This window comes from Silene latifolia, chromosome 2 (genome assembly GCF_048544455.1).
Source record: "Silene latifolia isolate original U9 population chromosome 2, ASM4854445v1, whole genome shotgun sequence".
In the NCBI taxonomy this organism is placed as follows: domain Eukaryota; kingdom Viridiplantae; phylum Streptophyta; class Magnoliopsida; order Caryophyllales; family Caryophyllaceae; genus Silene; species Silene latifolia.
In genome coordinates, this window is record NC_133527.1 from 119,682,938 (window position 1) to 119,706,191 (window position 23,254).

Genomic DNA, 23,254 nt, shown 5'->3' on the forward strand with positions numbered 1-23,254 from the left:
TAGCTACCAGATCATCCACTCGCCTTGCCAGATTTAGTATGGCTGACCTTTCTGCCAGGCTGGCTAAGGTCAAGGAGGAGACTTCCCAGGGAGGTGGTGATACTGGGCCTGTTATTGGTTTAACTGATTTGCCTGCTACTTCCAAGGTTTCTACTACTCCAGTTGCCCCTGCTGAAACGAGTTCAGCGGCCCAGAAGAGAAAATTGGAGGAAGTTGATATGTCCGTCCCAGTCAGGGAAGTGCGAGCCAGAGTGGATAATTTGGAGGCTGCCAGGGTAAAGATTAGTGATTATGCCACTTCCAAATCAGATGTTATGCTCACCCTTGATCCTATTTAAGACCGCTACACAGGCAATTGCTTCAGTAGATCAATCTGTCAGCCTTTTGGCAAGTGCCTTGGCTGTTGTGAGAGAGGTATGTGGTTTTTGTTATTATTATATGTATTTTGTAATATGTATATATTTTTTACTTAGAGGTTTTTATTATTATGACATAATATTTAAACTATTCTTGTTTCTGTTCAGGGTGCTGCGGCCTGTCTCTATAACGCTTATCAGGCTACTTCTCTGGTGGCCAGGATTGATCTTATGAGATCTGATTATGATAAGATGAAGTCTGAACTGGATTTTGCTCGGGCTGACCTGGTTGCAAAGGCTGCTGATTTGGCGAAGGTGCAGGCTGAGAAGGATGCTGCCAAGGCTGAGGCAGGTTCAAGCAAACAACTTTTGCAGGAGGCGCTGGACAGGAACGAGGAGCTTACCCTGGAGAGGGATGATTTGGAGTTCAAGCTTGATGATGCCTCCCTGTACTTTTTTATCAAGGGGAAGGTGGCTGCCAAGTCGGAGCCTGTGGAGGCCAGAGCGAACTGGAACCCCGAAGCTGAGATGGCTTTTGCTGCCTCCAAGTATCCTGATTTGCATAATATGGGCAATGAACAGGAGGTCGATTCTCCAGGGGAGCAGGATGTTGATGTTGAGGCTGATCAAGGCAAAAATGAAAGTGCTGACACCGTCTCCAAAGGGGAGCAGTAATTTTAAAATTTCTTTAATGGTATTGGCCCATCCATGGGGGATGTCCCTGGACAAACAATTTTACTTTTTTTGTTTCTGTGTAGGTCAGGGAGGCTATCCCTGGCCTTGACGAATATTTTGGTGCCTTTGCCCCAGGGGGTAAGGGCTTTATTATGGTAATGGCCTTTACTGGCTTATTTTGCTTATTTCCTGATGCTTTGTTTCTTTTTTATTTTCTTTGAACCTGTGAGCCTTGTTCCTTCAGTCCTGTTAACCTGTTAATATCTTGACTTTGTTAACTCGTTAGATTTTTTAAACTTGTTAACCTGTCTTACGTTTGAAGCCATCGTGAGTTATTCAACCATGTATGGTTTTTGTCATAGTGGTTGCAGGGGTGGGAAAACTGGCCTGACAGGAGGGCTTATGTCCCCTGCCTGACTGGAGGGCTTGGTATTCGGCCTGACTGGAGGGATTTTTAGACTGATGATCGGGATAAAACACCCTTGCACCGTCTTGCTGCGTCCAGCCGGTTGTAGATGTGTGCAGTAAATCAATCAGGTCAGGCAATTATTTCATGCCTGATTGGTCCTGTTATTTACCGTATCCGGTGATGGTTACCCACTCGTTAGGCACAATGAAGTGCAAAAAAGATTAAAAAAATATGTAAATAAGAGGTCTGATATACAGTAGAGTAGCCCTCAATCCTGAATATTTATGCATTCAAACATTTATCATGTATAATTGTTCAGGATTAATGATGCGACCATAATTGGCGCATATTTAGCCCCCGAATTACCATTGTTTCTATGCTTTTTAGTGCCTATTTGGGTCATTTCTTATCTTTAGATCTTTGTTTTGCATATTCTTTGAGATTTTGATCCCTTGGTAGGAAAGGAGTAAGAATCTTGCATTTTCATGGCAAAACGAGGCTAAATGGATCGTATTCAATGACCAAGCATCAAGGAGAGACAAGACTAGAAGGCCTTTGTACATAGCTAAGTAGAAGATCAATGTTGAGAAAGGATCCTTGAGTCCCCAAGGAAATCCCCAAGGATTCTATGAAGAAAAGGGAAGAAAAGAAGAAGGAATGACGCTGTAGAAGAATCCGAACGGATCATCCATGATCCGTCCGTCCGCCCAGCTCAATCCGAGCGTCCTTACCCAGGATCCGCTCGGATGCCCCAGGCCCAATCCGAGCGTCTTCTGCCTTGATCCGCTCGGATCGTCCATGCCCCATCCGTCCGTCTCGACCTCCATCCGCTCGGATCACAAGACAAACATGGTTTCGTCCTTCAAGTTACAAAATGGAGACGCCCTTCTCTCATTGAATACCGGAGTCTCCTTGCTCAACTTAAAAAGTGTAATTACTAGTTTAACCCTTAGTTAACCCTAATGCATCCTCCCTAATTTTCACTATAAATACCCCATTAGTCTAATTAGAGGAGCATGTTCTTCTTATCAATAATTAGTGTAGCTAATATCAATCAAATCTCTCTTCAATATTGTAATCAAATATTAATCAAGTTTTAATCCAAGTTTTAGTTCCTTAATCTCTCTCTTGTTCTTACTTTATTTTGGGTAATTGAAGATTATTTGGGTTATTATTGGGAGATTGACAACCTCTCAATCTAGGATTCAAGTACTTCTATTATTCTTGCTTTATTATTGGAATCATTAGTAGGTATAATCTCTTAATCCCTTTTTAATTATTGCTAATTACTTTCATTTATTCATCATGTTTCATTATGTTAGTATGATTGACAACCTTTCTAGCATGATCAATATGATAATGAGTGAGTAGTTTCTTAGCTAGGGTTTAATGGGTGATTAGGGGAAACCAACATGGGGAATGATTCATGCTTAAATCAATATGCTTTCATATCTTATTTGCTTGCTTGTTTTGATCTTAATACATGCACATGTTATGTTTGATGAAATGCTAAGCCTATGAATCCTTGCATTTATTATCATCTACTATCTCTTCAACTTGACTTGTAAGACATAACCCAACTCGAGTCTTGTTAGATCATGCATGTGTTAAGTAGGAAAGATTAAGTCGACTTGTAGGTGTTGTACAATCTATGTGATTCGCTCCGGACCCAAACTTTCCTAGGATTGTAAGATATAACCCAACTCAATCCATCACAACAATAATTGCTTGCTTATAATTTGAGAACATGTTTGTATGATCATATCCCATGAATCCCCTATGAACCCATGACACCCTAGTGCTTTTAATCAATTGTTTACACCCTTATTCCATTTACCTTGTTAGTTTATTTTCATTGCTATTTTAGTTTAGTAACCTTCTACATCAACCCAACTTGTGACACCCCTAGACACCACTAGTAGCAATAGAAATCTTCGTTTTCAATACCCGTCCCTTGGGATCCGACCTTTACTTGCCCCTTTACTAATTGTAGAGTTGTTTGTGAAGTATAAATTGTGTTTTGTATCGACCATTGACCAACGACCACATATGTTTAATTGTGAACACCAAATGGCCTCGATCAAAAATGGCGCCGTTGCCGGGGACGGTGTTTAATTGATTTTAGATTTCTTTTGTTATTTTTAGTTGTGTCTTTTTCGCCTTGGGGAAGTAAAACTCCTCAAGGAATGTTCTAATTGTTTTCTAGTTGTTTGATATTTTGCATGTCTAGAAGGTTACAAAGAGATTTGTTACCTTTTGACCGTGAAATCGAAAGAACCTTGACGAATAATAGGAGACTTGTTAGGAGGAATTTGGGAGGTGTTGGTGAAGTTGTTCAACCCACTAGTGAGTTTGTCAATCCTTTCGCAATAGAAGGAGAAGAGAACCCATTAAACAATACCACACAAAATCCACCTACAATGCCTAAATTCTCGTCACACTCTATACCCACCGAGGAGGATCTACCAAACGGTACTCCTACCCCACAACATCTTACCGGAAACTTTATTGCCAAGTCCGCCTTCATCCAACTAGTTGAGAGGAGCCAATTCTGGGGAATGCCTAGTGAGGACCCTCATTCTCATATGGAAACATTTTGTGATTATTGTGAAGCTATCTCTCAAACGGGCGTGACTCAAGACCAAATAAGATGGGTCTTATTTCCTTTTTCGTTAATCGGCACCGCAAAGCAATGGTTGAAGGGCCTTGATAAGACCACCCTTGGAATAGATTCTTGGAAGAAGTTAGCTCTCGCTTTCTACAAAAAATTCTACCCACCGGAGAAGACCAATATGCTAAGAGCTCAAATCACGAGTTTTAAGCAAAGGGATGAAGAGTCTTTGTATGAAGCTTGGGAGCGGTTCAAAGGTGTTTGTCGCTCATGTCCTCACCATGGACTTAGCGAATGGTTTTTAGTGCAACAATTTTGGAATGGTTTATATGAAGATTCAAGGAACATCCTCAATATGGGATCAAATGGAATGTTCACCGAAGTTGATGACAATCAAACATGGAACAAGATTGAGGAAATGGCGGTCCATAATTCGCAATATAGTAGGCCTCGCAAGGCTACTAGAGGAAAGTATGAAGTGGACACCGTTACTCAATTGGGTGCTCAACTTAGTGCTCACATTGACACAATCAACTTGAAATTTGAACAAGCTATGGCTAGGCTTGAGGAAAGCTCAAAATCATCAAAGCATCATGTCAATGCCATGACGGCATCCTCATCAATCCCAAGCGGGATATGTGAGAGTTGTGGAACCTTGGGCCATGACTCAAGTGAATGTAGGGGAACGACCGAACAAGTCAATGCTTTCCAAGCTTACAAAAGTGGCACCCCTTATTCAAATTTTTACAATGAAAACACCAAGTTCCACCCAAATCTCTCATACAAGAGCCAAAATGTCCAAAACCCTCAAACTACATACACTCCACCACCCATGAGAAATCAAAATCAAAGACCCTTTTTCAATCAAAACCAAGGCTACCAAAATCAAAATCCATACAATCACCACAATGACCAAAGTTTTGATGTCCAAAAAGCGGTCCTTCAAATGCAAAAAAATCAACAAGAATTCTTCACCCAAATGCAAAAGGATAGCCAAGCAAAGGATACCACCATCAACAACATTTTAGCTCACACCAAGATGTTGGAAACACAATTGACCCAACTAGCATCTTCAAGCTCATCAAGACAAAAGGGGCAATTACCACCTCAAAGTAACCCCCTAGACATGAAACGGTTAGTGCCATTCACTTGAGAAGTGGTACAAGATATGAAGCCCCGAAGAAGCAAGTTGAGGATGAAGTTGTGAGAGCTAGTGAGAATGAAGTTGTGGTGGAAGGTCCCAAAGAAGGGGAATCATCAAAAGAAGAAAGTTCAAAGAAAAATGAAGACAAAACCAAAGAAAAGGAGCCCATTGTGATTAGACTTCCTTTTCCAAGTCGTCAAGCCAAGCCCAAATTTGATGATCAACTTGGAAAGTTCATGGAAATTGTAAAGAACCTAGAAGTCTCAATTCCTTTCACGGAATTAATCAATCACGTTCCGGCCTATGCAAAGTACATGAAAGATATCCTCACAAAGAAGAAGTCAATCCGGAAACTTGAGACTATCGCCTTCACTAAGGTGAGTAGTGCAATTCTTCAAGGGAGTTCACCTCCAAAGTTAAAGGATCCGGGAAGCTTCTCAATACCGTGTACCATTGGCGACACAACGATCAACAAAGCCTTATGTGATCTAGGGGCTAGTGTGAGTGTCATGCCGTACTCGGTGAGTAAAAGGTTGGGAATGGGAGAGCTCAAATGTACCAACATCACTCTTCAAATGGCCGATAGATCGACGAAGACACCGCTAGGGATATGGGAAGATGTCCCCGTGCGAATTGGGAAGTTTTTCATTCCGGTGGACTTTGTCATTGTTGATATGGAGGAAGATTCCAACATTCCAATCATCTTAGGAAGACCTTTCCTACACACCGCGGGTGCGGTAATTGATGTGAAACATGGAGAGCTCACTTTAGAGGTAGGAGATTAAAGCATAACTTTTAATCTTGACAAGACCATGAGAGCTCCTCGTTTGCATGAGCCATGTTTCATGATTGATCATTATAGCCGCAAAGATGAAAAGAAGAAATCGGAACTCCAATGGAAGAAAAAAGTTGAAGATACTCCATTCAAAGAGCAAGTGAATTATGAAAAGGAGAGCTTGCAAAGCTCATCAAAATCAACCAAGGAAGAAGAAGATGGCCTCATTGGCCAAACGAAGAAATTGGGAGAGTTGTCTCCATCCAAGCAAGAGATTTTCAATGATCAACTCAATGAAGTTTGTGGTCTTTGGGACGACGAATTTGAAGGGATCTTTAATCCCTACATTGGACATGCCATCGATCATGATCAACAACAAGAACCACGGTCTATTGAGGACCTCTACCACAACAATGAACAAGCTTTTAATTACTTCTTCGAGGTGTTGAGCAACATCAACAACACCTTGAACATGCCTCCTTGACATCTCATCAAGAATGAGAGTTTGGTGGAGTCCTCCCTAAACCACCACTTGTAAATATTTCTAACTCCCTAACTTACATTTAATTTTTGCATTGCATTTTTGTCATTTTTGGATTTTATTTACCTTGATCAAAATAATTGTCATGAAAAGAGAGAAGTGAGGGAGGGACTAATGATTTTAATTGATTTGTAGTGATTTACCTTAGTGTGGGGATGGCAATTGCCTAGGCTATTCACGCCTTAGTAGTGCCCCCACAATGAAGAACACAAGATTTGAAAGAAAGAAAGAAAGAATGTTAAGGAATGGGTTTGCGCAAGGATCCGTGTAATCAAGGAAGAATCCGAGCGGATTCCCGACAATCCGCCCGTCTGCAGAGGATCCGAGCGTCCACCGAGAAGACGCCCGTCTTGGGCTGTGCAAATATTGAAGAATTCCTCTGTTAAGGAATCCGAGCGGATTTCCGGAAAGACGCCCGTCTCCCGGGATCCGTCCGTCTCTCGGTAAAATCCGCCCGTCTTGAAGTCAAGAAAAACAAGAAAAATCTCTGGATGAGAATCCGTCCGAATTTCCCAAGAGACGCCCGTCCCTCAATAAAAATCCGAGCGGATTTCCCCAGGAGACGCCCGTCTTTAGGCGGGATTTTTAAAATTTGAAGCTTGAAAATCCGAGCGGATTGCGCCTAATCCGCACGGATCGTGCCTGCATCTTCGAGATTTTCGTTTCTTTAAATACCCCCCACCTTCATTCATTCATTCATTCCTTCATAAACACTACTCATAACACCAAAACCCTCATCCTCTCCATCTCAAACACAAAAACCCTCAACAAAATCACCAAAACAAAATCAAACCATCCTTCAAACATCAAATTAATCACTCCATCTTCAAGAAAAATCAAAACCAAGCACAAAATCTTCACCCTTTGAGTCGATTTTTGTTCTCATAAAGGCAAAGCCTTTCACTTTCAAAATCGATTTGGGCATTCTACAAATTGAAGATTTTTGATTCTCTACTTGGTTTGTTCATCAAATGGCAAGAACAAAGGGAGCAACAAAGGCACCAAAAGCAAAGGCTCTCTCTCAAAGGCAAAAAGCTCTACAAACAAAGAAAGCTTTGGCAATGGTGGTGTCAACACCAAGCTTGGTAGTGGAACAACCTCAAAGAAATTTCTATGGAAGCATCACCTTCTACTCCGGTAATTAATCAACTCTTGCATTATCCGGAGGTAACTTTCATCTCCGATGACCATAGAAATTCATTTGTCAAGTTTGCTATGAAACAAATTCAATCCACCAAGTTCATATGTGAAAAAACCTTAGAGAAGCTAGGTGTCCTTGAACAAACAAGAGTCTTTTTCAATGCCATGGGTTTGAAGAAATTGTTTGAAATGAAAGAAGTAACATACCCCTCCCTTGTCTTGGAATTTTTAAGTTCCTTGAAAGTGACAAAGGTTGAGAATAGAGAAAATATTGAGTTTCGTCTAGCTAACACTAGTAGACGCATTTCCTTTCCGGAATTGGGTGCAATTTTGGGTCTTAGCGATGCACATAAATTCTATAAGCAATATGGTAAGTACGATCCCGCGCCTCTTTGGGAGGCAATCTCCGGGAAGAAATATGAAGATTTTCATGCTTGTCGTGCTCTCTTGGTCCATCATCCGGGCATAAGAGTTTGGCACAAAGTTGTGGGAAATACCATAATTGCTAGAAGAGACACCAATCATTTCACGGGGCTCGATTTTATTCTCCTTGAATCAACCTTGAATATTGGAAGAATTCACACCAAGCCTTACAATTGTTTGAGGCTATTGGTTGATAGATGGCTTCATGTAGATAGTGGGAAGAAGGGTCAAACCGTAATTGTTAATGGCGGCCTTGTCACGGTCCTAGCCAAGCACTTTGATCCTAATTTCAATAAGGATAACAAGTACAAGGCTAAGGATGGTGGCCATCTTATTGATATGTCCACCTTGATTAACAAGTTTAAGTGGGTTGCTCACAATCCCCTTGATACCAAGTATGGGTGGCTTACTAGTGAGGCTCGTTCATTCACTTTACCCGCAAAGATTTGCCGTCTTAGTGTCCACCGGACCAACTATTTACTTCCCCTAACCAAAGAAGCCGAGTACATCATTCAACAACAAAAGGGTGATCATGAAACTCCCTCCTCTTCCATTGTTATACCACCTTACCCCTATGATTATGAAGAGTTCAAACCGCAAGGAGTTGAAATTGGAAAAGATTATGTCACTCTTCTAATGCAAGCCATGCACAAGCAAGCTTATGAAGATCGGAAAAATGCTTATTTGGCTCAATATCCTCCCCTCCTACATCTAGCTAAGCAAGGACTCCTTGATCCATCTTGTCCTTTGCCTAGTTGGGCGGATAGAGAAGCCTTATTTCCGGGTGCATCAAGGGATGTGGTGGAAGGCAATGAGGTTGTTGGAAATGATGAGGAGATTGATGATAATATTGAGGAAGAAGCAAGTGGAGATGAAGAAAGGGATGGTGAAGATGGTGAAGATGATGATGAGGAAAGCAATGAAGAAAGTGCCAAGGAAAGTGGCAATGAGACCACTTCTCATGAGGGAAGTGATGGTGATAGTAGCATGATGGAAGACTAGCCTTGGAGATTCCTACTCTCCCACGGTTTGTCTATATCTCTTTGTATTTCATTTCATTTTGATCATTGTTGGTTTAGTCCTAGCAACACCAAAGGACTCACACCTCGGTTCCTTTGAGGTGTTCTTTATTGTTCCCATTTTTGAAAATCCAAAATGACAATCTAGTCTCATGCATAGCATGTGCATGAACTCCCCCATGTCTCGACATTAGCAATAGTGTCTTACTTGGTTTGGGGAAGTTAATGCATACGCAACGGGAGGTAATTTAAATTATCCTCTCCGTCATAACAAAAATCATGCATCATGTAGTATAGCTTAGTGTAGAATTGCATTTAGCATAGAAATCATGCATCACTCTTGCATAATTTCCATCATTTTGGCCATTGAGGACAATGCCCATATTAGTGTGGGGATGGGAATTCTAACACTTAACTTTTATCCAAAAACCATAAAAATTGAAAAATTTCAAAATCATAAAAATTTGAAAAATTGAAAAACCAAAAACAAGCTCATTTCCTTTGTATTTATTGTCTTGCATATATTGTTTGTTTCATCCTTGTTCACTTTGATCGACTACGCCACATCCGAGACATGAGGATATTGAAGACCGCATGGTATGATCTTTCCAATCTCCTTTTTCCTCTTTATGTTAATGACTATGTGGCTTTATTTTGATTGATGCGGTAAAACAATGTGAACTTAGGATTGCATTTAAAATATATGTCATACTAGTTGGTAGAATCATTCGCATTAGGATGTTTATATGTTAGTTGCATCATGGCATGTAGTTTGCATGTTAGAAAAATTTTGCGAAACCATCTACTTGGGAAGCTTGACAAGTGTATATAGGCCCTAGTAGATGCTTTTTATTCTTAAGACTTTGCTTGTTAGAATACTTGTAAAACACCCTAGGATGTGTCATGCTAGTATCCTTTGACCCATGGTTTAAGGCCTAGTCAAGAGTACCTTGTGGTGTGATAACTCCTTGGCTACCGTTTATTCCAAGGTGACCCTTGAAACCATGCATACTTCTATCATTCATCCATGTTCTACCACATTTTTGTCATCAAAGGGAATGGGCACAACACAAAAAAGAAATCAATTTGAGTTCAATGAAATGAAAAAGTGAAAGAAAGTTTGCAAAAATGCATCAAATGAAAAGAGGAGCAAAAATAGAACTCCTAAGCTTCAAATACAAGGCACCCTCGTTACTAATTGGGGTGACTTTGAAAATGTTCAAAAAGAAATGCAAAAAAAAGTTGTCAAGTATTGAAATGCCAAAAATCAAAAAGAAATGGCAAAGAAAGTGTTCTCAAATGTTATATACCACAAGAAATTGGGGGGAAAAACAAAAACAAAAGCAAACTCCCAAAGTGAAACTCAAATATCTATCGATCCCTTTATCCATCGTATCCATTTTTGTGCATGGTAGAGAGGGGACGACCCTTCTTCTTGTCTTGGCAAGAGGGGGAATTCCGCGATCCTCCAGTGTTTCTAACACCATAGGGAGTCTACTCTTGACAAAAGCATTTAACGATTGAGGACAAAGGTACCCTAGCTTGACACATTTTGGAGGTGATTTATTGGTATCCTTCTAGGCTTAGTAGTTTGAACAAATTGCATCTATGAAGGATTGTGTACCCTTGAATTGCTTCCCTTGTAAATAATTTCCGCCACTTAGATGAGGAAAGTGGCTATTCTTTTGTAGATGCATCCATTACTTGATTTTGTGTGCTTAATGTTTGGATGTGTCGCCATTTTGGCAAGACCCACCTTGCCTTGCAAGAAGGCATCCTACCTCATGGTTGTCTTGTTGTGAGTTGAAGGGGCGGAGTGAGACCCGCTAATTGTCTCATATCGGCTATTATTATTAGGTTAGGTTAGTATTGGTCCTAGTCTTTGTCACCTCTTTACTCGGGACGAGCAAAGGTTCGGTTTGGGGATATTTGATGCGACCATAATTGGCGCATATTTAGCCCCCGAATTACCATTGTTTCTATGCTTTTTAGTGCCTATTTGGGTCATTTCTTATCTTTAGATCTTTGTTTTGCATATTCTTTGAGATTTTGATCCCTTGGTAGGAAAGGAGTAAGAATCTTGCATTTTCATGGCAAAACGAGGCTAAATGGATCGTATTCAATGACCAAGCATCAAGGAGAGACAAGACTAGAAGGCCTTTGTACATAGCTAAGTAGAAGATCAATGTTGAGAAAGGATCCTTGAGTCCCCAAGGAAATCCCCAAGGATTCTATGAAGAAAAGGGAAGAAAAGAAGAAGGAATGACGCTGTAGAAGAATCCGAACGGATCATCCATGATCCGTCCGTCCGCCCACTCAATCCGAGCGTCCTTACCCGAGATCCGCTCGGATCCCCAGGCCCAATCCGAGCGTCTTCTGCCTTGATCCGCTCGGATCGTCCATGCCCCATCCGTCCGTCTCGACCTCCATCCGCTCGGATCACAAGATCAAACATGGTTTCGTCCTTCAAGTTACAAAATGGAGACGCCCTTCTCTCATTGAATACCGGAGTCTCCTTGCTCAACTTAAAAGTGTAATTACTAGTTTAACCCTTAGTTAACCCTAATGCATCCTCCCTAATTTTCACTATAAATACCCCATTAGTCTAATTAGAGGAGCATGTTCTTCTTATCAATAATTAGTGTAGCTAATATCAATCAAATCTCTCTTCAATATTGTAATCAAATATTAATCAAGTTTTAATCCAAGTTTTAGTTCCTTAATCTCTCTCTTGTTATTACTTTATTTTGGGTAATTGAAGATTATTTGGGTTATTATTGGGAGATTGACAACCTCTCAATCTAGGATTCAAGTACTTCTATTATTCTTGCTTTATTATTGGAATCATTAGTAGGTATAATCTCTTAATCCCTTTTTAATTATTGCTAATTACTTTCATTTATTCATCATGTTTCATTATGTTAGTATGATTGACAACCTTTCTAGCATGATCAATATGATAATGAGTGAGTAGTTTCTTAGCTAGGGTTTAATGGGTGATTAGGGGAAACCAACATGGGGAATGATTCATGCTTAAATCAATATGCTTTCATATCTTATTTGCTTGCTTGTTTTGATCTTAATACATGCACATGTTATGTTTGATGAAATGCTAAGCCTATGAATCCTTGCATTTATTATCATCTACTATCTCTTCAACTTGACTTGTAAGACATAACCCAACTCGAGTCTTGTTAGATCATGCATGTGTTAAGTAGGAAAGATTAAGTCGACTTGTAGGTGTTGTACAATCTATGTGATTCGGCTCCGGGACCCAAACTTTCCTAGGATTGTAAGATATAACCCAACTCAATCCATCACAACAATAATTGCTTGCTTATAATTTGAGAACATGTTTGTATGATCATATCCCATGAATCCCCTATGAACCCATGACAACCTAGTGCTTTTAATCAATTGTTTACACCCTTATTCCATTTACCTTGTTAGTTTATTTTCATTGCTATTTTAGTTTAGTAACCTTCTACATCAACCCAACTTGTGACACCCCTAGACACCACTAGTAGCAATAGAAATCTTCGTTTTCAATACCCGTCCCTTGGGATCCGACCTTTACTTGCCCCTTTACTAATTGTAGAGTTGTTTGTGAAGTATAAATTGTGTTTTGTATCGACCATTGACCAACGACCACATATGTTTAATTGTGAACACCAAATGGCCTCGATCAATTAAAAATAAGAGAAATTGGGTTAGTTGCATATATAGACATGGATTGCACATAGGACATGTGAAGCACGTAATTTTTCAGATATCACGTCAAGTTGAAACACTGATAATAAAGATATAGTTTTTACCTGATTCAAGGCTGACATAGAATTTATACATGGAACAATTTCAAATGTGTTACATTCCATGATCTTGGGATCATTTCTCCTTCTAATGTTTGGAGCCTGTATGCTCATTGTCCAACAATTGAATCAATTAAGTAAGGGCCTTCCCATGTGAGGGCAAGCTTGCCCGCTGATTTTTCTTTTTTATTTGGAAAAACTTTTTATAGGACAAGGTCTCCTTCTCCGAAGACTCTAATCCTGACATTTTTGTTGTAAGCTCTTGCTACTGCTTGTTGATATGACGCCATTCTGATTTTCGCAGCGTCTCTTAATTCTTCCGTTAGGATTAGATTGTCTTGCATCAGGCTGCTGTTTGCTTCGACATTATTCATGCTATATCTTGATGTTGGCACCCGAACTTCTGCAGGGATGACAACTTCACAACCATATACCAAAGAATAGGGTGTTTTGCCTGTTGACGTCTTTGGAGTTGTCCTATCTGCCCATAGTACTAATAAAAGTTCTTCAGCCCATCTGCCTGTCTTCTTTTCAGTTTCTTCTTTATGCAGCTTATGACTACCTTGTTGCTAGATTCAGCCTGGCCATTAGCTTTTGGATATCCAGGGGTTGATATGACCAGGTTAATATTCCATTCTTGGCAAAATGCTTTAGTCTTTTTCCCCACAAATTGGTTTCCGTTGTTACATACTATCTCTGATGGGACTCCATATCTGCAAATAATATTCGTCTTGATGAAGGATATTAGGGGTCGTTTGGTTCATTACTTAGGAATGGAATGGATTGGAATGAGAAACCATAGGAGTATGGAGTTCTAATTCCATAACTTCCAAAACATGTTTGGTTCATTGAAAAAATAATAATGAAAGAATGGAGTTTGATTCCATGGGGAGGAGGTGGGTATGGGATTCCAAGGGGTTAGGGTGGAATGAGAATCCATCAGGATTCTAATTCCATTTCAAAACACTCCAACCAAACACTAGAATGACTAGAATCCATTCCATTCCATTCCAAACCTCCCAACCAAACACCCCCTTACTTCTTTTTCGGTTACCTGCCTGAAAGAGTCAGCTTTGATCCATTTGGAGAAGTAATCAGTCACAACCAACATGAATACTTTCTATCCTGGTGCTACAGGCAGTTTCCCCACAATATCCATGCCCCACTTCATAAATGGCCAGGGTGCAGAAATTGAGTGAAGAAGCTCAGATGGATGATGTATTATTGGGGAATGAATTTGACAGGCTTCACATTTTAAACAGTATTCCAAGCAATCAACCCTCAGTGTTGGCCAATAGTAGCCTGTCCTGAGTATTTTACTTCCCATGCTCTTTCCTCCTTTATGGTTGCCACAATGTCCATCGTGTATTTCTTGGAGTACTTGTTTAGCTTCGTCAGGTTCTTAACATCTCAAATATGGTCCTGCCTGTGATCTCTTAAATAAAGTGTTATTGATAATAGAATAGGTTGAAACTCTGATTTTAAAAGCCCTCGCTTCATGTCTTCCCTGAGGTAATATTCCTTAGAGGAACCAATTATAATAAGGTTTGGTCCAAGAATTATTATCTCGATTGACAGAGTTGACTTGTTCAGTCTTGCTGATAGCCGACTCTAATAAATGAACAATTGGTATTTTATCGAAAACTGCAGGGGTAAAATTTGAACCTAGGTTGGCCAAAGCATCAGCCTGTGTGTTCAGATCCCTTGATATTTGATCTATATCAAATAAGGCAAATTTAGCGGTCAGGTTCTTTGCATATTCTAAATACGAAATCATTTTTGCGTCCTTAGCGGTGTAAATTCCCTTTATTTGATTAACAATTAAAAGTGAGTCAGTTTTTACCTTTAGGTTTTGAACACCGAGGTCTAGACATACTTTTAAGCCTGCTATCAGGGCTTTATATTCTGCTTCATTGTTGGTAGCTTTGAACTCACATCTTACAGCCTGAGCTATCATGTCTCCCTCTGGCGATTTAAGCACTAATCCTAACCCTGTCCCCCTGGCATTGGATGCCGCATCTATGAACAAAGTCCATTCTTGGTCTGGGGTCTTATTTTCTAATTGGTTAACTTCTTTTTCCAGGTCAGGTTCAAGGTTAGGGCTGAAATCAGCCACAAAGTCTGCTAAGGCTTGTGATTTAATCGCTCTCCTAGGTTCAAAGGTAATATCATATGTACTGAGCTGAACTGACCATTTGGCCATCCTACCTGACAATTCAGGCTTGCGTAGGATGGATTTTATGGGTAAGTTGGTCCTGACTATGATGGGGTGACACTCAAAATAAGGACGTAGCTTAGCACATGACATAATTAAAGCTAAAACATATTTCTCAAGTAATTCATACCTCATTTCGACATCCAGCAGACTTTTACTTACATAATAGACAGGATGTTGCTGGCCTTCTTGTTCTTTTACCAGGACTGCACTTACTGTTGTGTCAGTAATGGATAGATATACTGACAAGGGTTCTCCTTTTTCTGGTTTATGTAATACTACGGTTTTATGAGTCTCTAGGTACTCTATTGAGTAGGTCTTACTCTGTCGAGTAAGGGTGTGTTGCGTTTTAAAAATAGTTTCTGACCTGTTGGGTACTCGATCGAGTAACCTTGATACTCGATCGAGTAAGGGGGCACTCGATCGAGTACCTCAGCTACTCGATCGAGTAGCCGGTTTACGGGGTGATGATTTGTCGGGTTTTGTTAATAATGCGATTAAGTATATAATTACTTCCGTCACTTTTCTTTAAACACTTTTAAAACCTAATTGCTTTCAAAAAGAGAAATCAAACTACGTTCTTCGCATCAATCGCATTGTTGGCAAATCCCGAAGCTTGGAAGGACGGATTTTACCTTTCTTTATACCTTTATGATCCTTACGTCGAGGGTAAGATCTACGTACCGTTTTTATAGTATTTCGTTAAAGTTGGTTAAACCCTAATTTTGGGATTTGGGGGTTTTGTTGTATTTCGTGATTGGTAGTGATTATATGTTTGTATGTTAGGAGGAGGATTCGTAGAAGAAGCCTTTTGATATCAGCTGTGAGACCGTCTGATTGTGTTGCTTTCCAGGTAAGGTTTCCCTACTCAGAATTAGTCCCATAATGCATTTTTGGTGTTTCGTGATTGTTGAATATTATCGTATTCGTATTGTGACGGTTGTTAGTTGATAGTTGTTCAATGGTTGTGATTGTTTGTCTCTGGTTCTCGAGATGCGTTCTCGGCTGAGTGGAGTCACTTGCGGGAGTGGCTTCACGCCCTAGTTTCGCCCTCCGTGGAACCCGCCACGGGAGGGGTTGTGCACATTAATGGGACAGGGTTATCGCTCGGTATGATGAGCGGGGAATTGGTGGGTACGGCTGCGGTCCCCCACTGGCAGGGCTAGTCCAGTGGGCAGTCGGTGACGGAAATTGATTGGAGTGGGTGTGATTGTGTGTGTGACGTTTGAGATGCTAGTTTACTGTGTTGTTGGTTTATATAAATTGTGTGATTAGTACTGACCCCGTTTAATGTTTTAAAAACTGTGGTGATCCATTCGGGGATGGTGAGCAGTTATTGAGCAGGTATGAGTCGAGTTACATGGGATAGCTGGGATGTGCCACCGTCTGATGATAGAAGTCTTCCACTGTAGCTTTAGTAGTTTAATAAACATTTCATTTAGCTGATAGACAGTTGGTTTTGAGAACTTGTATTCGTATTTTGGATTTGGCTTTGGATTGTAACCTTTCACTAAAGTTTTACTATTTAAATGTTATGTCGTTATTGTCTGATGATTATCATTGCTTCGGGTAACCGAGATGGTAGTATCCTTATACTTGAGTGTTCCTGGTAAGGCACTTGGAGTATGGGGGTGTTACAAAATGGTATCAGAGCGACGATCCTGAAACCTGTAACCAATGAATCTAATGAACATAGGGAGTCAATTAAAATGAACCCGGGGTAAAGGTTGTAGGAGCTAATGCAAAGGCTTGGGAGACGTCCTAAAGTCGCGAACTCGCCCTACAATTTTGAACCGGTCACTTGGGGGGTATATGTCAAGGTCGTATGTGATGCTTGTTAGCTTGTATGTGGATGTGATGATGTATGTTGTAATTGTTGGATGTTTGGAGTAGAAGGTTGAGATTGTGAATGAAAGGTTGGTGAAACATATAGAACTGTTGTTTGAACAAGAAGCATGTTGGATGTTTACTATGTGGCGTTTAATAATATGATATAGTTGTTTTGTTGATCATATGAAAAGCTTGGTAGAATTGCATGCTTAACTATATTATAATGTTGAGTTTATAATGTTACATAGTGTGTTGGGATATGTGAGATAACATGCGGGTAGTATATACGAGTCAACATGACTCGATCGAGTAAGGGGGTACTCGATCGAGTAGGTGAGGTACTCGGTTGAGTGGGCCTGACTCGATCGAGTGGGTATTTGACGTTTTTACAACCATAATAGTGTGTTTGGGCACTCGATCGAGTAAGGGGTCACTCGACCGAGTAGTTGTGCTACTCGGTCGAGTATGTTAGAGATCAGAAGGTCTGTTTGGGGTCTGATGTCGGGGCACTCGATCGAGTATAGTAGGCACTCGATCGAGTAGGTTTAGGCACTCGATCGAGTGTGTTCTGGGCAGCCTGCTTTCGTGTTTTGAGGTTTTAGTGCGTATGTTTATATCTACCCTTTATTATATAGTTTCAAGATGCCGCCCAAGAGAAACGCTTTGTATGCGAGAGCTGAGACCATGAACATAGATGACATCGTTAAGATGTTGGAGCATCAGGATGCTCTTACAGAGGCTTTAAAGAAAGTGGGAAAGGATAAGGAGGTTAATCACTCTAAGATCAGCCTTTATATAGCGAGGTTTAACCCAAAAGTGTACAAGGGGACCGGGGAACCAAACCTTATTGACAACTGGCATCGTGAGATGGAGAACATACTAGACCTGGTTCACTGTCCTGATGAGATGAGAGTAGAACAAGCTGCGTTCTACCTGAGGGAAGCAGCTGGCGAGTGGTGGGATAAGGTGATGGTGAGTGCTAGGGAGATGTATGCAAACCAGGGCTTACGTGCTATACCTTGGGAAGAGTTTCAGAGGGCTATGGGGAAAGAGTTTGTACCGGAACATGTGAGGAGTAAGTTGAGAGAGGAGTTTGATGGGTTTAAGATGACATCTGACATGTCAGTGGCTGAGTACTACAAGCAGTTTAATGAGAAGTCTAGGTATGCTGAGGATATGGGTTTGAGTGAGGAGAATCTGGCGCTGAGGTTTGAGAGGGGGTTGACTCCTAAGATCATGGATAAGCTACCCGTGGGAGTCCTTACTGATGTTAAGGAAGCTTATGAGAGGGCTGGGAGAGCTGAGAGGTTGGTGGAGATGGCTCAGGAGAGAGTGGGTGAGAAAAGAAAGGCTGAGAGTGAGGGTGGTGGCCAATCTAGTCACAAGAAAGGCAACCACAATCATGCTAAAGGGTTTTCTTCTGGGTCAGGGTTCAGTGCTGAGGCCTTCTTTGGGCGTGGCCGTATGAGTAGTAGTGGTAGTTGGGGGATGACCTGCTATGGCTGTGGCGGTGTATGCCACAAGAGACATGAGTGCACGAGTATGCCTGGAGCTTTTCAGGGATCGGCTCGGGGGAGCTATTCTCAGGGACCTGCACAGAGTTATGCGAGCAATAGACCGTCTGGGTCATGGTCTAACCGAGGAAGTCAGAGCTATCAGGGTGGAGGTAACCGCAATGGCGGTAATTCTTATCCGAAACCAGCTACAAACAACAACAACAATCAGGGGTCGGGTGCTAAGCCGACCACATCAGCCAGTACTGTCCATGGAGGTAGACAGAAGACCAGTGGAAAGCTGATTATGATGGACAAGAAAGCAGCTGAGGATGATGCACATGTTATCACTGGTACTTTTCTTGTTAACGGTATTCATACCTTTGTTTTGTTTGATTCGGGGGCGTCTCAGTCGTTTGTATCTTCGAGTCATGTTAAACGGTTGGGTTTGAGGGTATATGAGTCTGTAAGTGAGAAAGTTTTTATACCTTCGGGTGAGTCTGTATCATGTGGGAGGTTGTATAGAGATGTGTCTATGATAGTTGGGCAAGTTGATCTACCTGTAGACTTGCTAGAGTTTCCTTTTGACGGTTTTGAGATGATAGTCGGGATGGATTGGTTGGGAAAGTATAAAGCTAAGATAGACTGTCGTCAAAAGAAAGTGTCCTTGAGAGGTCCTAAGGGTGTTAGTGTGTCTTATCGTGGGTTTGTGGTCAAACCCAAAGTTAAGTTGATTGCAGCTGTGACTTTGAAGTCTTATCTGAGGAAGGGATGCCCTTTGATCTTGTGCCATGTGAGAGATGACCGAATAGAGAGTCCGACAGTTGATCAGATACCAGTGGTGGGAGAGTTTGCAGATGTTTTTCCAGAGGAGATTCCGGGGTTGCCACCGAAGAGGGAGATAGATTTCACAGTTGAGTTGAAACCGGGGACGGGGCCAATCTCTAAGGCACCGTACCGGATGGGTCCTAAAGAGATGGAGGAGCTCAGGAAACAGTTAGATGATCTGATAGAGAAGGGATACAGTAGACCTAGTGTATCGCCGTGGGGAGCACAAGTTATTTTTGTGAAGAAGAAAGATGGGAGTTTGAGGTTGTGCATAGACTACAGAGAGCTGAACCTAGTGACGGTGAAGAACAAGTATCCTTTGCCAAGGATAGATGACCTGTTTGATCAGTTGAGTGGTAGTCTTTTCCAAGATTGATTTGAGGTTCGGGTACCATCAGGTGAAGATTAGAGAGGTGGACATACCAAAGACAGCTTTCACGTCGAGGTTTGGCCATTATGAGTATGTGGTGATGTCGTTTGGGTTATCTAATGCACCGGCTGTGTTTATGGATTTGATGAACAGAATCTTCAGACAGTTTTTGGACAAGATTGTGGTGGTGTTTATCGATGACATCTTAGTCTACTCCAAGACTAAGGAGGAGCATGAGGAGCATCTGAGGATTGTGTTGCAGACTTTGAGAGAGCATGAGTTATAAGCTAAGCTATCCAAGTGTGAGTTCTGGTTAGAGAAAGTTGCTTTTCTGGGGCATGTGATCTCTAAGGAGGGAGTAGTCAGGATCCCAAGCAAAGATTAAGACAAAGTGACAAAGTGGGAAGCACCAAAGAATGTTCTTGAGATCGGGAGTTTCTTGGGTTTAGCTGGATACTACAGACGGTTCGTGAAAGATTTCTCCAAGATAGCTAGACCTATGACAGCTTTGATGAGGAAAGAGAACAGGTTTCGTTGGGATGAGAGTTGTGAGACGGCGTTCCAAACATTAGAGGAGCGTTTGACCACAGCTCCTATCTTAGCATTGCCTGAAGGGATCGAGAACTTTAAGGTTTATACAGATGCCTCAAAGAATGGGTTGGGATGTGTGTTGATGCAGAACGGTAAAGTGATTGCCTATGCTTCTAGGCAGTTGAAGCCTTATGAGGAGAACTATCCTACACATGATCTGGAGTTGGGTGCAGTGGTGTTTGCTCTCAAGATTTGGAGACATTACCTTTATGGGGCGACCTTTATGGTATTTTCTGATCACAAGAGTCTCAAGTACATCTTCACTCAAAAGGAGTTGAACATGAGACAGAGGAGGTGGATGGAGCTGATTGGCAATTATGACATGGATATTATCTACCATGAAGGGAAAGACAATGTTGTTGCAGATGCTTTGAGTAGGAAGAGTGTACATTCTTTGTGTATAGCTCTATCTTTGATGAGGTTGAGAGATGAGGTGGGGAGGTTTGGGATACATATGATGCAGAGAGGGGATGCTGTGGGAGATTTGACAGTACAGTCTGATCTTTATGATGAGATTCGAGGTAAACAGACGTTGGATCCTAAGATGGTTGAGTGGAGAGCTGGAGTAGAGAAAGGGACAGTGTCTCGATTCTCTATTCATACAGACGGTAGTTTGAGGTTTGATGGGAGGTGGTGTGTCCCTAATGATGAGGAGCTGAAAAAGACTATCATGACAGAGGCACATTGTACACCATATTCAGTACATCCAGGTGGTGACAAACTGTACAAGGATTTAAAGAACACGTTCTGGTGGCCTGGGATGAAGAAAGAAACAGCTGAGTTTGTGGCCTGTTGCTTGACATGCCAGAGAGTTAAACGGGAACAGCGACGACCACAAGGTAAGATTCAGTCTCTAGAGGTACCTGAGTGGAAGTGGGAATCCATTTCTATGGATTTTATCGTGGGTTTGCCAAAGAGTCGGTAGGGTAACAACATGATATGGGTAATAGTGGATCGACTGACCAAGTCAGCTCACTTTGTGCCAATGAAAGATACATGGACTAAAGCACAATTAGCTATGGCTTATCGGAAGAATGTGCTTAAGTTACATGGAGTCCCTAAGGACATAGTGTCTGACAGAGATGCGAGATTTATCTCAAGGTTTTGGAAAGAGTTGCAGGAATCTTTCGGAACAACTTTGAAGATGAGTATAGCATTTCATCCTGCGACAGACGGTCAGACTGAGAGAACAATCAAGACTCTTGAGGATATGTTACGAGCTTGTGTGATGGACTTTGGTGGTAGCTGGGAACAGAGGTTGGATTTGATAGAGTTTTCTTACAACAACAACTATCACACTAGTATTGGCATGGCACCGTTTGAGGCTTTATATGGGAGGAGATGTAGGAGTCCGATTTGTTGGGACAACAGTTCTGAGGCAGTGGTTCTAGGACCAGAGATGATATATGAGATGGTTGAACAGATTAAGATGATCAGAGAACGGATGAGAGCAGCTCAGGATAGGCAAAAGAGTTATGCAGATCTACATCGCGGGGATATAGAGTTTCAGATTGGGGATAAGGTTCTTCTGAAAGTGTCTCCTATGCGTGGGGTTATGAGATTTGGGAAAAAAGGCAAGCTGAGTCAGAAGTTCATCGTGCCTTATGAGATCTTAGAGCGGGTTGGAGAGGTTGCATATCGTCTGGCATTACCAGCTGCGTTAGAGAGAGTACATAATGTGTTTCATGTATCTCAGCTGCGGAAGTATGTGAGTGACCCGTCACATGTGTTAGAGGCAGAGAGCTTAGAGCTAGATGAGTCCTTATCATATCTTGAGGTACCTAAGCAGATTCTTGACTGGAAGGTTAGGAAGACTAGGAGTGGTGAGACAGTTTTGCTTAAGATCCTTTGGTCTAACCACGAGACTGAGGAAGCTACGTGGGAGGCAGAGGAGGCCATGAGAGAGCGTTACCCTTTCCTTTTTGATCAGGTATGTATGATTACGGGGACGTAACCTTGTTTCTTTTAGGGGGGTAGGTGATGATCGCGAAGAATTTTTAAGAGTTTTTATACCCTTTTTATGTGTGTCGGTATGTTTGTTGTGGTTGAGTCGGGTTGAGTTTGGGTTAGTAACATGTTTTATGTTGAGTTTTGTTTTGGTTGTTGAGTCGGGAGTGCTGTAGTGTGTGTCTTTGTTTTGTTGTGGTTTGAACTTCGGGGACGAAGTTATTTTTAAGGAGGGAAGACTGTAATACTATGGTTTTATGAGTCTCTGGGTACTCTATCGAGTAGGCCTTACTCTGTCGAGTAAGGCTATGTTGCTTTTTAAAAATAGTTTCTGACCTGTTGGGTACTCGATCGAGTAACCTTGATACTCGATCGAGTAAGGGGGCACTCGATCGAGTACCTCAGCTACTCGATCGACTAGCCGGTTTACGGGGTGATGATTTGTCGGGTTTTGTTAATAATGCGATTAAGTATATAATTACTTCCGTCACTTTTCTTTAAACACTTTTAAAACCTAATTGCTTTCAAAAAGAGAAATCAAACTACGTTCTTCGCATCAATCGCATTATTGGAAAATCCCGGAGCTTGGAAGGTCGGATTTTACCTTTCTTTATACCTTTATGATCCTTGCGTCAAGGGTAAGATCTACGTACCGTTTTTATAGTATTTCGTTAAAGTTGGTTAAACCCTAATTTTGGGATTTGGGGGTTTTGTTGTATTTCGTGATTGGTAGTGATTATATGTTTGTATGTTAGGAGGAGGATTCGTAGAAGAAGCCTTTTGATATCAGCTGTTAGACCGTCTGATTGTGTTGCTTTCCAGGTAGGGTTTCCCTACTCAGAATTAGTCCCATAATGCATTTTTGGTGTTTCGTGATTGTTGAATATTATCGTATTCGTATTGTGGCGGTTGTTGGTTGATTGCTATTCAATGGTTGTGATTGTTTGTCTCTGGTTCTCGAGATGCGTTCTCGGCTGAGTGAAGTCACTTGCGGGAGTGGCTTCACGCCCTAGTTTTGCCCTCCGTGGAACCCGCCACGGGAGGGGATGTGCACATTAATGGGACAGGGTTATCGCTC

At 41.5% G+C, this 23,254-nt stretch overlaps 1 non-coding gene across 1 annotated transcript; it reads right to left on the minus strand.

The window, feature by feature from the left end:
* Positions 1-4,232: 4,232 nt before the first annotated feature.
* On the minus strand, positions 4,233-4,339 carry LOC141644594 (small nucleolar RNA R71). The gene has a single exon (XR_012544207.1). It is a non-coding gene; the product is annotated as a small nucleolar RNA R71 (small nucleolar RNA).
* Between the last annotated feature and the right edge of the window lie 18,915 nt (positions 4,340-23,254).